Here is a 14,177-nt window from a genome sequence, read left to right as displayed (position 1 = left end):
ACCTACTTTCTGCTGATAGGCAACAGGATTCCCTATATAATGAGCTACAGACATTCTATTGATCTCCAAAATATAGGACAAGGGGGAAAACCAACATGAATGGATTTTTAGAGAACCACAAATAGACAGTAGGGTGAAATGTAGCCCTCTGTTCCAAGCAACAGGCAGTTTTAGGTAGGTGCTAACACAGAAATATTTCAAAAGCTAAAACACTGTGGTAATAAAGACACCATGATCTAGGCACACAAAGCTGGGGCACATGGACAAAGGTAGTTGACTGACGTCTGTGAATACCTGGAGAGACTAGTGAAGTATTTGGGATCTTCCATGAGATAAAATATCTTGCACTGTAATGAAGCAAATGATCGGGATTGGGGGGAGGGAATGAAATAAAATTACTTTAAATAAACAAAAAAGCCTCTTCCAAGCAGCAAAACTCTAGAACCTGCTGGTCAGACTTGATTCAGATTATCTCAAGAAGTAGGAGAGGCTGAGCCTGAAGATTCAATATCTTCAGAATGTGCACCTTAGCAAGTAAGGGGAAGGTAGAACTTAATGAACAACTAACAGGGAACATATATGTGCCTTTGTGTCCTAAATGGGAATGTAGATACCTGTCTCAACAGGAAGCTTTCCTAAGGCAGGAAAGGTCTGGAGTAGTGCTTAGAATACAAGAAATGCTCAACAAACATTTGTGATAGGAAAAAAAAAAAACAGTTCAATTTGAGTACATTCCTATATAATAGACTAAATGTACCAATGGCTTTCACTGATGGCCTCCTGGGATCCACTCCTTTACAGGACTGCACAGTTCCTCCCGTCAAGAGGTAGACTCTATTTCCTTACGCCTTGAAATGAACTTCCCTCATGACTCGGTTTGGTCAACATGAAGTATCCCTGTGCTAGTTCTAAGCTTTGACCTCAAAAGGCTTGGCACACTTTTTCTTTCTCTCTTGGAAGCCTGCTGTGATTTGAGAATTAGTCTGGGCCAGCCTGATGGAGGATGGGAAACTACGTGGTGAGGAGCCCACCTGTGCCAGCTGAGGTCATCTTAGACCAGCCTATTTCCAGCTAACACTCAGACAGGAGACAAGTCAGCCCAACCCAAAGCCTACAGGAGGGACTGGAGCTGAGACAGAAGAACTGTACAGTTGACTCCTAGGCTCTTGAGAAATAATAAGGGGTTGTTGCTTTAAGGCACTAAGTTTTGGATAGTGTATTACACAACAATAGCAAATGGACACACCTCACTACATGCTGCTTTATGTTCTTTATTACTGATGCTGTTTTTAAGTGTTTGTGATCTATTTAACTTTCTAATGATGTAATTCCAAAGAAAAAGTGAAAATATTCCTTGTCATTAATTCATAATGGTTTATGTCTAAATGTGTCCTCTTCCTTTTCCCACTACTTACCACTACCTTCTTTAAGTCCTCATCTATTTCTCAATTTGTCTATTAAAATCAGTCCCTAGCCAGCCCCCTAGCATCCATCCTTATTCTAACCCCATCTGCATAATACGTATGGGGTATCACCATAAAACATACCTGTGATCATGTCACTCTCCTTCTCACAAAGCTTAAACCTTTCACATCATGCACAGACAGAGTAAAGTGTGAACTACCCAGATGGCCAATTGCATCTCTCACATTTTCACCCCGACACCCCTTTCCGGTCTGGTCTCACAACACAACCCCCCACATGCCTTCTGTCCCAGCCACACCAGTCTGCCTCCACCATTCACTCACCATCCTATGTTCCCACGTTCACATTTCTGGCCAACTTACTTCATATTCTTGCAATTTCCCACCAATCAAAATCCCACTCAAAGCCACCCACTTTGAAAAGCAATCCTAATCCTCCACTATGTCTTTATGTAATGAAAACGATATAAATATAGCAACACCACCACCAATAATAATATTTATTAAGTATGTGGTATAAGCTAGCACGGTGTTAGGCATTCTATATGCATTCTCTTAATCATCACATCAATCCTGCAGCATAGCTATTATTACTACTATTCACATGCTCTAGCTGAGCAAATTGAGATCCAAAAGGTTAGCCCAACCAGTCCAGTGTCAAATATCTACTAAGCAACAGAGCTAAAATGTGAATCTAGGACTCCAGGAGTAGATACACTATGCCACATCATGTTTCCATTTCAACTTCCCATATTTATTGTAATAAATTAAGCTAAAGCACAAAGTAATTAAATGAGTTGCCCAAAGCCACAGTCATCAGCAGTGTTAGATCATGCATCAGATAATCTGAATCCCCCAATTTTATGCTAATTTTCCACCACCTAGGAAAATATAATTGCTGACTGGCCTCCCCAGCAGAGCTTGAGAGTTTTGCCTCTGCCCATGTTTTTTTAAGTTCAAGTGCCTAAACTAAACTCAGCAGGTAAATTTCACTTTATCCTGCTACTGTAATCATCCATAGATCTCCAACCAGGATTCCAAACCTAGAGGAAGAAATTAAGTCTAAAATCAAATTAAAAGAACTTTTTCCATTTACTCTGATTCAAATGTTAGGAAAAGCCCTCCCAGGAACCCTGTTAATATACAACCGAACTAAATTTCCCATATTCCCAACTGTGGGCCATTCTGTCCGAACCACATATGTAGCACTGATGCTTGGAACATGCTAATCTCACTCTTGGAACATGCTAATCTCACTCTTGGAACATGCTAATCTGACTCTTGGAACATGCTAATCTCATTCTTCCCTACTTTATATACTGGCCTCCCAAAGAGTACCACACAGAGATGAACTTACTTGCTTTTCAAAACCACACTCTTAATTACATAAAATGTCAACCAAGGTACTTCCCAGCCCTGGCGGCCACACTGACACGAGAAGGAAAGCAGCCTTGCAAGGCCTATCGTTATTAGTCTCCAGAGGCTAGAGGCAAAGAAAGGTCTAGAGAACCAGGAATGGACTGGATTTTGCCTGAAAGTATCAGGGTTGGGGGGGTGGGGGGGAAGAAAGCCCTGGTTGAGTACAAACCCAGGTGAACCATGTAAGCTTAGAAATAGTTCTTTCACTAACGCCAAGGGGAAGAAAGGGAAAGTGGCATGGCTTGTTTTGCTGCTGTGCCTGTTGTCCGGTCCCTTTCTTCATCAATGCAGCCGCACAGCAGGTTGAGGCAGCCTCTGAGAGCAGCAGGGGCTGCAGAGGGAGCAGAGAAAGAGTCTATTCAAGAGCGCTTAGTCCTCCCTGTTTGAGACTCTCCACAAAAGAGAGGCAACAAATGCATACTTTAAAGGCGAAAAAAAAATGTTAGTCATCGGCCTCCTCCAAGGAAACTTTGATGGACAGCTCTTCCCTCCTGCTTTATGTTCATTTTCTATCTCCCCAAATTCCAATTCATCTAAGAGGGGTGTGTGTGTGTGTGTGTGTGTGTGTGTGTGTGTGTGTGTTTCTTAAGACCTATAGATACAGGCATAACAAGTGACTGGATGAAACACATGGTCAGGCCTGGAAAAGTATCCATTGATTACCATTTGAAAAACTTTCTTGGGATCCCTGGGTGGCGCAGTGGTTTGGCGCCTGCCTTTGGCCTGGGGCGCGATCCTGGAGACCCGGGATCGAATCCCACGTCGGGCTCCCTGCATGGAGCCTGCTTCTCCCTCTGCCTGTGTCTCTGCCTCTCTGTCTCTCTCTGTGTAACTATCATGAATAAATAAATAAAATCTTTAAAAAAAAAGAAAAACTTTCTTAAGTTTATGAGCAGCCCCCATATAAAAGAAGATGAACTTCAGTGGCATTCCTCATATCTTCGGCCATTCATCACTTCATTTACATGTATCACGGGAAAAGGCAAAGATTTTTATTTTATGCAGCCTAAGAGAGAGGGAGATAATGGCAGGAAACAATAGGTCTGTGCTTCCAGGAATGCCCATACATAGAAAAGAAGTCTTCAAATTCTAGGGCTGTGTATCTACCTGTCAGAAACATCCACTCTATTTCAAATGTTCTTTCTTCAAAGGCTAACTTAACAGAGACTTTACTTCTTCCCCAGCCTCCTCCCACTGAGCAATATTGTGTCTTATGATAAGCACCTCTGCCAAAGGGCGGCAGTACCAGTGAAATGAAACACAAGTAACAGCCAATTCAGCTAGAAAAAGGTCTCATGGGGAACAGAGCAAAAAATACGAGCTTTCATAAGGTTTGTGAATTATCTAAAGATTTCATATATCCTATTACTCTCCCACAGCCTGTAAACTAACATGACTACTAACTCATGTAACAGACTCATCAACATGTTTGAAGATACAGTTTAGGCTGGTGGGAGCAACTTCCATAAATAAGCTGCCAAACCTCCTTCCATTCACTCAATATGAAAGAGAAAAGAAGTTAGACAACTGGTGTAAACATGGAACCCACATATCTAGGAAGAAAGATCTCACCTTTCTCTCACTAACTAGGTTGGCCAGCACCCAACCCACAGATGCATCACATTCCATATCATGGATGCCCATGAAGCCCCTTGGAATCATAAGTCCCATTGGGCCTGATATCCTGACCTCTGAGAGATAAGAGAGGTGGAAGGAAAGGAAAAAATATTAGGTTCCATCTGGGCCATAACTATGGCAGTGTGGCAGCTAGAGAGAGGCTAGTTGGGAGAGGTGGATTTCTCCCAAAGTTAGGAGACATCAGAGGAAGGGAGATGGTGTGTGATGAAGCTTTCCACTTTGTTCCTAAGAAGAAATGCTGAATTTAGGGGACAGAACTGAGCTCTTGGAGCATTAGAGAGGCCACCTCAGCATTCAATAGAATGTTAACTGCAAATATACCATTTTTAGCAAATATAACTATTAAAATAATATCATTTCTGTTATTTCTACTGATTATATCCATTATATACAAATTATAGAAAGATACCATTTTTAAAAATCTCATATAAAGATCTTATCAATACACTCAACTCTTGCCAAGAATTTACCAGAACCAAAAAAATTTTGCATTTAAAGGAGGCTTGGAGGTCATCTACCCAAAATAAGGTCACCAAAGGATGGAAAAATCGAGTGATTTCCAGAAGGTACTCGAGTTACTTAGACACAGAAATTACCTGGTGCCCACTGGGAATGCTATTTCATGTGCCTCTTATATAAACTTTGGTTTCCCTTCTTTGAGGGGCCTTTAATTTCTCTGTATTGATGTTTCCCATGGGAGTTAAACCCTGCTCCCAGCCAGGAAGGCTGCTTATCTGAGGAAAGGTATTAATAGTTGCACCCCAAGCATCTCCCTTTGAACTTGGAGGACTCTGTTGGAACTACCTTTGCTGCTAGGAGAAACCATTTCTTTTCTCTCCAAGGAAGGCCATCCTTGGCCCTGACCATCAGCCTTCTGCATAAGCTGCCTCCAAGCAATTGGAAGACAAAACTGGTAATAGAGCAATAAACCTCCTGCAAATGTCGAACTCACTTAATTTGCTGACCATCTGATTAATAGCTCATCTCCACATTTCAAGTTCGCCCCAGCTAAACCTCTAGAGCTTCTTGCCAAAGGCTTCTTAAAGAGTCTTGGTTTTCTTTTCCTATATACACTTAAAAACCTCATTAAACAAGAGAGGATGTTTTTAAAACAGTCAAGTAGTGTTTTATCCATAGCCTTGCATGCCGGAGGTTATAAACTCTTATATTCAACAACAGCTTCTATAGGACCCACGCCAGGGTAGCTGAATGATAAACCACTGACAATAGTGCAATAATGATATCCTGTCACCAATTGAAATCTTAAGTGGCAATAACTGCAAAGGATGTTGCTATTAAACTAAATGTGCATGCCTTCCATATTCCAGCAGAAAGATTTTGGAAGATAGCTTAAGCTCACAGTAGTGGAATGGGAAGAAAGGGTAGTATAGCTCAGGATGGCCCACTTCTCTGTGTTCCCTGGGCTAGTCCTTCTCACACCTCAAGAGGTCAGAAAATGAAGAATATTTTGGTGGTAAATACCTTGGTGTAACACCTGAGTGTCAGCCCCAGATCAGCTTACTAGTGGCTCTGAACACTTGGAGAAACTGTCTGACCTCGATTGTAAATGGGGGCTAATAATGGTGCCCATGTACAAGGACCATTGGAAGGATTAAATGATTCAGGACTATGTTCTTACAATTTGGCAAGGCAGTGAGTACAACAAATAGATACTCCATACATGTTAGCTATTGCTTTATCTGATTAAATAGGATGTCTTTCCGCATTTTCCATTACCACTGGTGTCAGCTAAAATCCACCTGCTATTACCATGACCCAAGAGAAAAGATAGGGAGAGAGATTATGGTGTCTGGAGAAGCTGTAGGTGCACGAAGCAACTTTCCTTGCTCCAGGAGTAGTCCCCACACCCCCCGCCCAGCTCCTCAGACCATAGAGCTCTGATGCAATTATTTATGGTCATGACTAGTTTTTTACTAAAATGTAGAAGATTTCACTAAAATCTTCCACCAGGACATACATGATCATAGAGGTGAAGCAAATCAGAAGTGTAGTTTCATGTTAGTTAACTAAGTTTGGCATGAGTTTAAAGCATGAACACATCATCATCACTACCTGCATGCAGCACCTGATATACCTAATACTTGAGGTTATCAACTGGGGATGGCTCCTCACCTGGGATGTCTACGCAGCTTTCAAACTTCTGAACTCCTATGGACCCAGGGGATGCAAAGCACTCTCTAGTCCAGGTACAAATCTATCCTTAGCTTTCCTGGCCTCTACCTGTCTATCCATCACAGATATGGTCCCTCTGAGTAAATCTCTCTAATCGTCAGCCTGCCGGGCCTTTGGTCCTTCATACAATATCCCTGCAGGGACCTGGCTCTTTAGTAGCACCCTACCTTTCTGTACCAATCTTTGCCTCTCCTGTGCCCTCCTGCCTCCTCTTGTCCTGACTTCTCAGGCTTCCCTGCCCCACTCATCCCCAAGCCCTTCTGATCTGAATCATCTTTCTCTGAGCTAATTATCTGTTTTCCTTAAATACACAGATTCATTTTTGAAAGAAAAAAAAAACACCTTAATTTTTTTCACTGTTCCCTAAACCATAAGTTCACCTGACCCAGATGAAATATGTTTATTTCTCCTTTTGAGAGATACAAATATCTAAAGACAGCAACAACAAGCCCACAAGGGCCTCTCATTATGTTTTCCATAACTTGTAGGATAATTACATTTCATAATAGCCATCTCCCATGAACCCTCTGTGGAAAATCATTCCTATTTTGGTCGGGGGAGAGGGTGCCAGGGAGTTTGGTGGAGTGGTGGCAGTACAATGGGCAGTGATTTTATAAACTATGTAGTACGAACCTCAAACATAGATGCCCACCATGTTGTTGAAGCTGTTAATGTGAAATTAGGACCCAATCCAGTGCTGGAAGCAGGACCTAAGGTAGGCAGTTTGGTTTGGGCAAGACTGGGGCTAAAATAAAGACCCAGAGAGCAGGGCTAGGAGTGTAAGGCAGAGCAAGGCCAGGGGCTACCATTGGAGCAGTTGTGACAAGACTGGACCTCTGCCCTGGAGACACAGCAGCATGTCCAATGGAACATGGGGGTTAGAGCCGGGGTCCCCCACTAGGGAAAGAAGATGGCTCAGGGGAGCCCTCGTAAGGTGCTTCCTTATTTTAGCACAGGTCACCATATAATAGCTACAGAAAAAAAAAGTGGCAGCACACACAGAACTGAAGGGACTTATCTGGAATCTGTTTATGACAACAGAGCTAACATTCTGCCTCTTGTGAAAGAGTCACAAAACCTGAAGTGACAAAAAGAAGCACAAATGGTTCTGCGGACAGTATACGATGCTCTAATTCACATTAGGGTGAATTATATAAATACTTTTTTTTTTTCTTTTTACAATTTCTGAGCTAACCATAAGAATACCATTGTATTAGTGCTGCCATTTTCTCAACAGCCTTGTGAGGTAGGAATTTTTAACTCAAATGTACAGACAAGGAAACTGAGGGTCAGAAATACTAAGGACTTGCCCGAAGTTGTCAGAGCTGTGACTAGAACATGTATTCTGACTCCATGTTCAGTGCTCTGCTCAATAAGCCTTGGGTGCCTACCACAACTGAAGGCAGGGTCTCTCACTTCCTAAAGGGACAGCCATTAGACCAGGGCCAATTAAGGTCATGTCCCAGCTGAGCCAGCATTGTCATTTTCAGGGATTGGGCATGCCTTGCAAACTGAAGTGGGCTCTGCAGAAATCTATATTCATGAGAAATAAAGGAGCAGCCTGGGGAAGCCTACAGAAAAAAGGAATCAAAGTTGTCCCATCTATTAACAAAGCAGTAGTCATGGGATGGGAGGGGTGGCTGAGAAAATACCTTGATAGCTTATCACTTGACCCTCTCTCCCAGCCTGACCTGTGTGTGTCCTCAGGGAATAAAGAAAGAGGGGATATAAGTAAAAACTGAAAAGCTATTTCATTAAAACCTGTAGAAGAAATATGTCACGAGCACCCAGCTTTGGTGACGATATGTAACAATGAGAGAAAGAATCTTTCTCACACATACTTCACCATAGACAGCATGGAAGCTTTGGCATTATGAAGGTTCCAGTGCACGTGAAGCAGGTGCTAAGTGGAAAAGTGTGCTATATGCAGAGAGAATGTGGTCTTAACAGGAGAAGATAGCAGGGTCTGGGAGAGGCCATGGTGCACGGCAGACATTATGGAACTCAACAGAAGCAGAAGCCATGCAAATAAAACGAGGAAATGGCAGCAATACCAAGAAAAAAAATTAAAAAAAAAAACAAAAAAACAGGAAACTCACAGAAAATAGCCATTCCCAGAAAAGAGAGCACCAAAACCATTTGGGAAACCTGTGGCATACCTTCCTGAGCTCTCCCCAAAGCACACCCAAAGCTGATGGCTTTGTGGGGAACTGTGGTCTCAAATGAGTAGGAGGAAGCAAGAACCAATGCAATCTGGACTGTTGCCGATACTATACAAGCACAAAATGGTGAGGCCTGGGGAAATTCATGTTACATGTAATATTCCTAACTGCATTTGTGGTGTCTGTAATGCAAACTCATCCCAAAATGGACCTGAGTATTTTGGATAAAGCTATACAACTCACAAATCTTTGGTCCTCAAAACATTTCAGGCCACACTTACCCTCTGGCCAAATGTGTCCTTGGGACCTTCCCTTCATTCCAAACCGAAAGAACTGAGCTCTAAGGACCTTGCCAAACATGGTTTTCTGTTTCTCTCCTACTCTTCCCTGGTCTATGTTGCCTTGTTTGAATCTACTCCCTGCCAGTTCTCCAGGGCTTCAGCAACAGAGCCGCAGCACTGTTCCTCACTGACAACCACAGGTTGGATAAGCTCTTGCTGGCTCAGCTTTCTCCATGGTTTGGCTCCTTCTTTGAATGGTGCGTCCCAATGGGGCTCTTCAAAACCTGCCTCAGCACCTGGACATAATCAGTAAGTTCCTGTCACAATCAGACTTTTTAGGAGCTAAAAATGGAGGAAGGCAGATTTTTAATTCCTTTGAAATCTTTGTCTTCCACACCTTAACGAAAGTGGGGAAAAGTTAAAGCAAAGGAAAGGAGAGTAGCTCACATACTTCAGTGTTCCTGAAAAAGGACCACCTCCCTTTGTTTCTATGGCAACAGGCCGCTTGATGCTTCTCTAGCAGCAGGTCCATTTCACTGTATCCGCAAAGACATCTCTCTACTAAATTAAACATTCAACTAGGATGAGTAATCACCAGTACGAATTACCACATCTCAGCTAACTCCATTATTATGGCACTGCCCCCTCCCCAACCCAAGAGATCACAAAGGTTCACAGACATCCAAGAAAATATATTCTCACACTAGTACATCTCCAGCAAGAAATTCTTCTACAATAGTCTGACAGAGATATCACAAGGTTGTTCTAGACAATTCAGTAATCAGAAGAAATGAGGCTAAAAATAAACAATGTTAGCCATAGAGGTGGAAAGATAAAACTCCACAAAACACTGGCAAGTGTTTCCCTACTCGCCAAGCCTCAGAATGTACAAATGCCCTCTCCTGTTCAGCCATGACAATCTAATTCAGGTTTTGGCCCCCCCCAGAAGGTGATCACTGAGTCCAGATGGACACCACACCACCTTGTCTTCCTGGGCACAGAAGCTAGACTGCACTGCAGGGATGTGCTGAAAATCAGCCCTGTCTCTCCACTGCCAGGTAGCCTGGCCAAGAGAAGAGCTGCCCCATGCCTAGAGCCAGCTCCTGGGATAGCTGTGTAAGGCCACAGAGCCATAGGATTTCTTGGGCCACTCTGATGTTTCGGGACTTAAAGGAGCAATCAGAATGCTGCTCTGCTCATCCAGCAGAATTCCAAATGACTGAAGGACATCATCGTGACAAGAGCAGAACCAAGGAAATGAAATCAACAGGATCAAGTGCTGCTTAATACAAAGAAGCTGAGCCAATCTGTATGGAGTAGAAGGGGGAAAATCTAGGAATATTTAGCAGACAAAAAGCTAACTGAGTCAGTAATGTAACAAAAAAAAAGTTGTATCAGGTTATCTAAAGGTAAGAGTGCAAGGTAGACATAAGAAGGGGATTATCACCATTAAAATATGGGTTAGACCTTTTCTGGAGGAAAACATCAGGTTAGTGCAGTGGCAAAAAAAAAAAAAAAAGTAGGTTTCACACTTAAAGGAATTGGATTTGACCTTGCCACGCACTTCACTATGCTACCTATTACCTAGCATAAATTCTCTGAGCCTCAGTTTTTCACCTGTAAAATGGACATAACAGCATGTAATTCACTACATTACACAAATTCAATGAGATAATATATAGAGAGTGCTCTCCAGTACATGACAAACAGTAAGAATCCAATAAATGCTAACTATTAATGGAACTTCTATTTCTGATATTGTCAAAGAAAGATGAGCGAAAATATAGAAGGTTCTTGGGGAACAATGTATGTTTTATATGTTGCAAAATATATCCTTGCCTGAAAACCTGACCAACTACAAACCCATAAAACTAAGGACTAGACCCTCAGACTTTGAGCCCATACCCCATTCTGCGAGGCTGAGCCTGGAGAATCAGCCAAACTCCAGACTCTGTAGCTATCATCATTCTTTAATCTCATTCGATTAGTTGAGGAAAAAGGACCAAAGGGGAACATAATGTGACTATAGGGCACAGGCTAGAATCGACAGCAGCTGGGCTTGCAAATGACCAGACAAGCCCTACCCCAATTCAGAAAAGCTTTTTAGAACCATTTGAAATAGAAATGTCCATTAACCTTGAAAGCAGGCAATTAGTAATGCAAATAGTAAGTCACCTTATAAAGAAAAAAGAAAAAGATCAACTCATTTAAGAAACCTTTGTGAGAGAGGCAGGCGTTCTGCAGCACATCTCTTCTCTTCCATCTGCTCAGGCAAACCGCCATCCATCACTCCACCCCTTGATTTGCCATTCCCGCTTGGGCTTGAGAGCGCCAACAGAAAAAGACTTTAGAAGTCCACCTGGTCCCAACTTCGAATTTTAACAGAGGAACTGAAGCCTGAAGGAATTAAAGATGTTTTCCAAGAAAACAGATTTAGTGGCACAACTGGTACAAGACTAGTTTTCCTAATTACCTGTCATATCTGCCTTGTTCATTCTCACCTTCAAAGATTTTATTATGATAAGAAATACGATGCACCAACTTCTATTTAGACAGCAAGCTCCTCAAAGGAAAAGAAAGCATCTAGCTTTTTTATTCACTCACGGCCATAAACAGGTGATTAAAAATACATATCAATTGTACTTTTACTAAAATGACAGTGGTAAATAGAGAAATCAGTTCTCTTTTGGGGCAGGGATTGACTCACTTTAGACATGACTGTGCTAATAATTTTGAAAAATCCCCAATGTGGTTCTCATAATATGAGTAGGACCTGTTTAGCCACTTTCAAATAAGTCCAGCTTTGTGCAAGGGGATAGAAAATCATATAGTTTGAGGGAAGTAACAACTGGTCTCCACTTCAAAAGAGGATTAAAACTGTCCCTATTAAATAAAACTGCAACAGAGTTTTATGATGCATGAAACACACGTAATATCCTTATTTAGTGGATATCAAACTAAAAGAAATGATTTGGTACTATCTTTATTCTTAGAAATCTTATAGAACAGTACCGGTCAACTTGAATGGTTCAGCTGTTCTCCGGCAGGAAGACACAAGCTGGACAGCTACCCTCCTCTGATCATTTCTGTCCTCTCTGCTGTTTGATCAGAGAGGTATTCTAGCAATGCCTAATTCCTCCCCAATGTTATCTCTCCTACCTCCAATAACTTCCAGATTCCAGTTTGTAAAAAACCTCCCTATCTATTCAATCACATCCAGCCCATCCTAAGTCATAGCTGTGATTCAGAAGGTCTGAGGTGAAGCCCAAGACTGTATTTCTAACAAGGTCCCCGAAAATACTGATGCTGCTGGTCCTGAGATTATATTTCGAGTAACAAAACTCTAGAATACAGGGACACCTGGATGGTTCTGTGGTTGAGCATCTGCCTTTAGCTCAGGGTGTGACCCCGGGGTCCTGGAATCGAGTCCCACATCAGCCTCCCTCGCAGGGAGCCTGCTTCTCCCTCTACCTATGTCTCTGCCTCTCTCTGTGTCTCTCATGAATAAATACAATCTTAAAAAAAACAAAAAAACAAAAAACCTCTAGAATGCATCCTGCAATCAATTAAACCCAACCTTGTCCTGGGATAGCTCCCTAACCTTAGGTGTGTCTACCCTGACCTGAATGTCACCCTAAAACTCCAAGAGTATCTACCCCAACCAGAGAGATATTTCCCTAATTCCCCAGGTGTGACTACTGTGACCTGTAATGTCCCTCTAATTACCAAGGTAGGTCTACTGTGACCTGGGATGTCTCCTTAATAGCACACAGGTATGACCATTACCTGCTATGGCCTGCCTGATAACCCAGGTTATTCCTGACCCATCCCCTTTCCTCAGTGACCTCTTTTAGGAGATTATTATAAAATGAATATATATTTGCAGTGTTACAAAAAAAAAAGAGCAAATGAGGTCATCATTCATTCACTCAGTTAAAAAAAAGTATCAAATTTGCAATATCATATGCATCATACGAGCCCCCATAGGGATAAAAAGATGAATACCACACAAAATCTTATCTGGAGATAGATGTCTCCATCCCACAGTCTCCATCCCAAGGCTGATCTTGGGGAAACTAATCTGTTTGTATTCGTTTTTTCCTCCTGTAAAATGAAGATAACAATGTTCACCTCACTGTATAAAACAGAAATATTTATATATATATACGTATATATGTATACATATACATATATACGTATATATATATATAAATATATAAACTCTCAACAGCCTCAAAAATATGCCATAAAAAAGTTTGATGTGCTTATTATTATATGTTTAGGCTCCCCTCTTATGCTGTAAACTGCCTTAAGATGAGAAATATCACCTTATCTCTTCTGCCAGAATTAAAAGTTTAGCATAGTTCTCTATAGGGAATTTAAACTTTTTTTTCATGATATTTCTTCTCTCTTTTATTACTATCCTTGGATAAGTAGCACATCCTAGAACATTTCTACATGAAACTACAGAACCAGATGGATATTAGGACACATCCTCCAGAAAATCTCTGTTCTGTACAGTTTATTATTCCAACGTTAAGATCTCCCCTGAATTTAACAAAGTACTTCATTTCCTTGTGGCTGCCCATTTCTTCCACTGATCTCAGAACAGCCCCCATAATCACCCGTACTCAATAAATATTCATTGAGTGACCGCATTAATATTAGGGTTTGACATCTGTTAAATCTAAGAAAACATTGACAGGTTTGGGAACTGGGGCCAGAATCTGTAGCCTTTTTTTTCCTTCCTGAACAATTTCACGGCCCTGGGTCAGGGCAGCCTGGAAGTCATCTGGGGCCCTTATACTGTGCTTTGAAAGAGCTTATGATTTATGCACCTGTTCCTTAAGAATCCTGGCCACACCTGTCATTGACACTAATCCACCCTTCTCACTCCAGGTCCCCATACATGGCCAAAGGCTTGATAAGACCAAACACATTCTGCCTCTGAAGGTGGTAGAGGGTGAGTGACACTTTGGCAGAGGATGGAGAGGAGGTTCAGGCTTTTGCTGTTGTTCAAGCAACACTGCATTGTGCTAACATTTCTAGGGACTGTCAAC

The 14,177-nt window shown here is 41.9% G+C and overlaps 1 protein-coding gene across 11 annotated transcripts in view; it reads right to left on the bottom strand.

Annotated features, from left to right (window-relative positions):
- GRIN2B (glutamate ionotropic receptor NMDA type subunit 2B) overlaps positions 1-14,177 on the bottom strand; it is a 505,856-nt gene that overhangs the window by 223,279 nt on the left and 268,400 nt on the right. The window lies entirely within an intron of this gene.

The sequence above is a fragment of the Canis lupus genome, chromosome 27 (genome assembly GCF_003254725.2).
Source record: "Canis lupus dingo isolate Sandy chromosome 27, ASM325472v2, whole genome shotgun sequence".
Classification (NCBI taxonomy): domain Eukaryota; kingdom Metazoa; phylum Chordata; class Mammalia; order Carnivora; family Canidae; genus Canis; species Canis lupus.
Note: the sequence above shows the minus strand (reverse complement) of the source record. Positions and strands in the feature narration are given on the sequence as shown.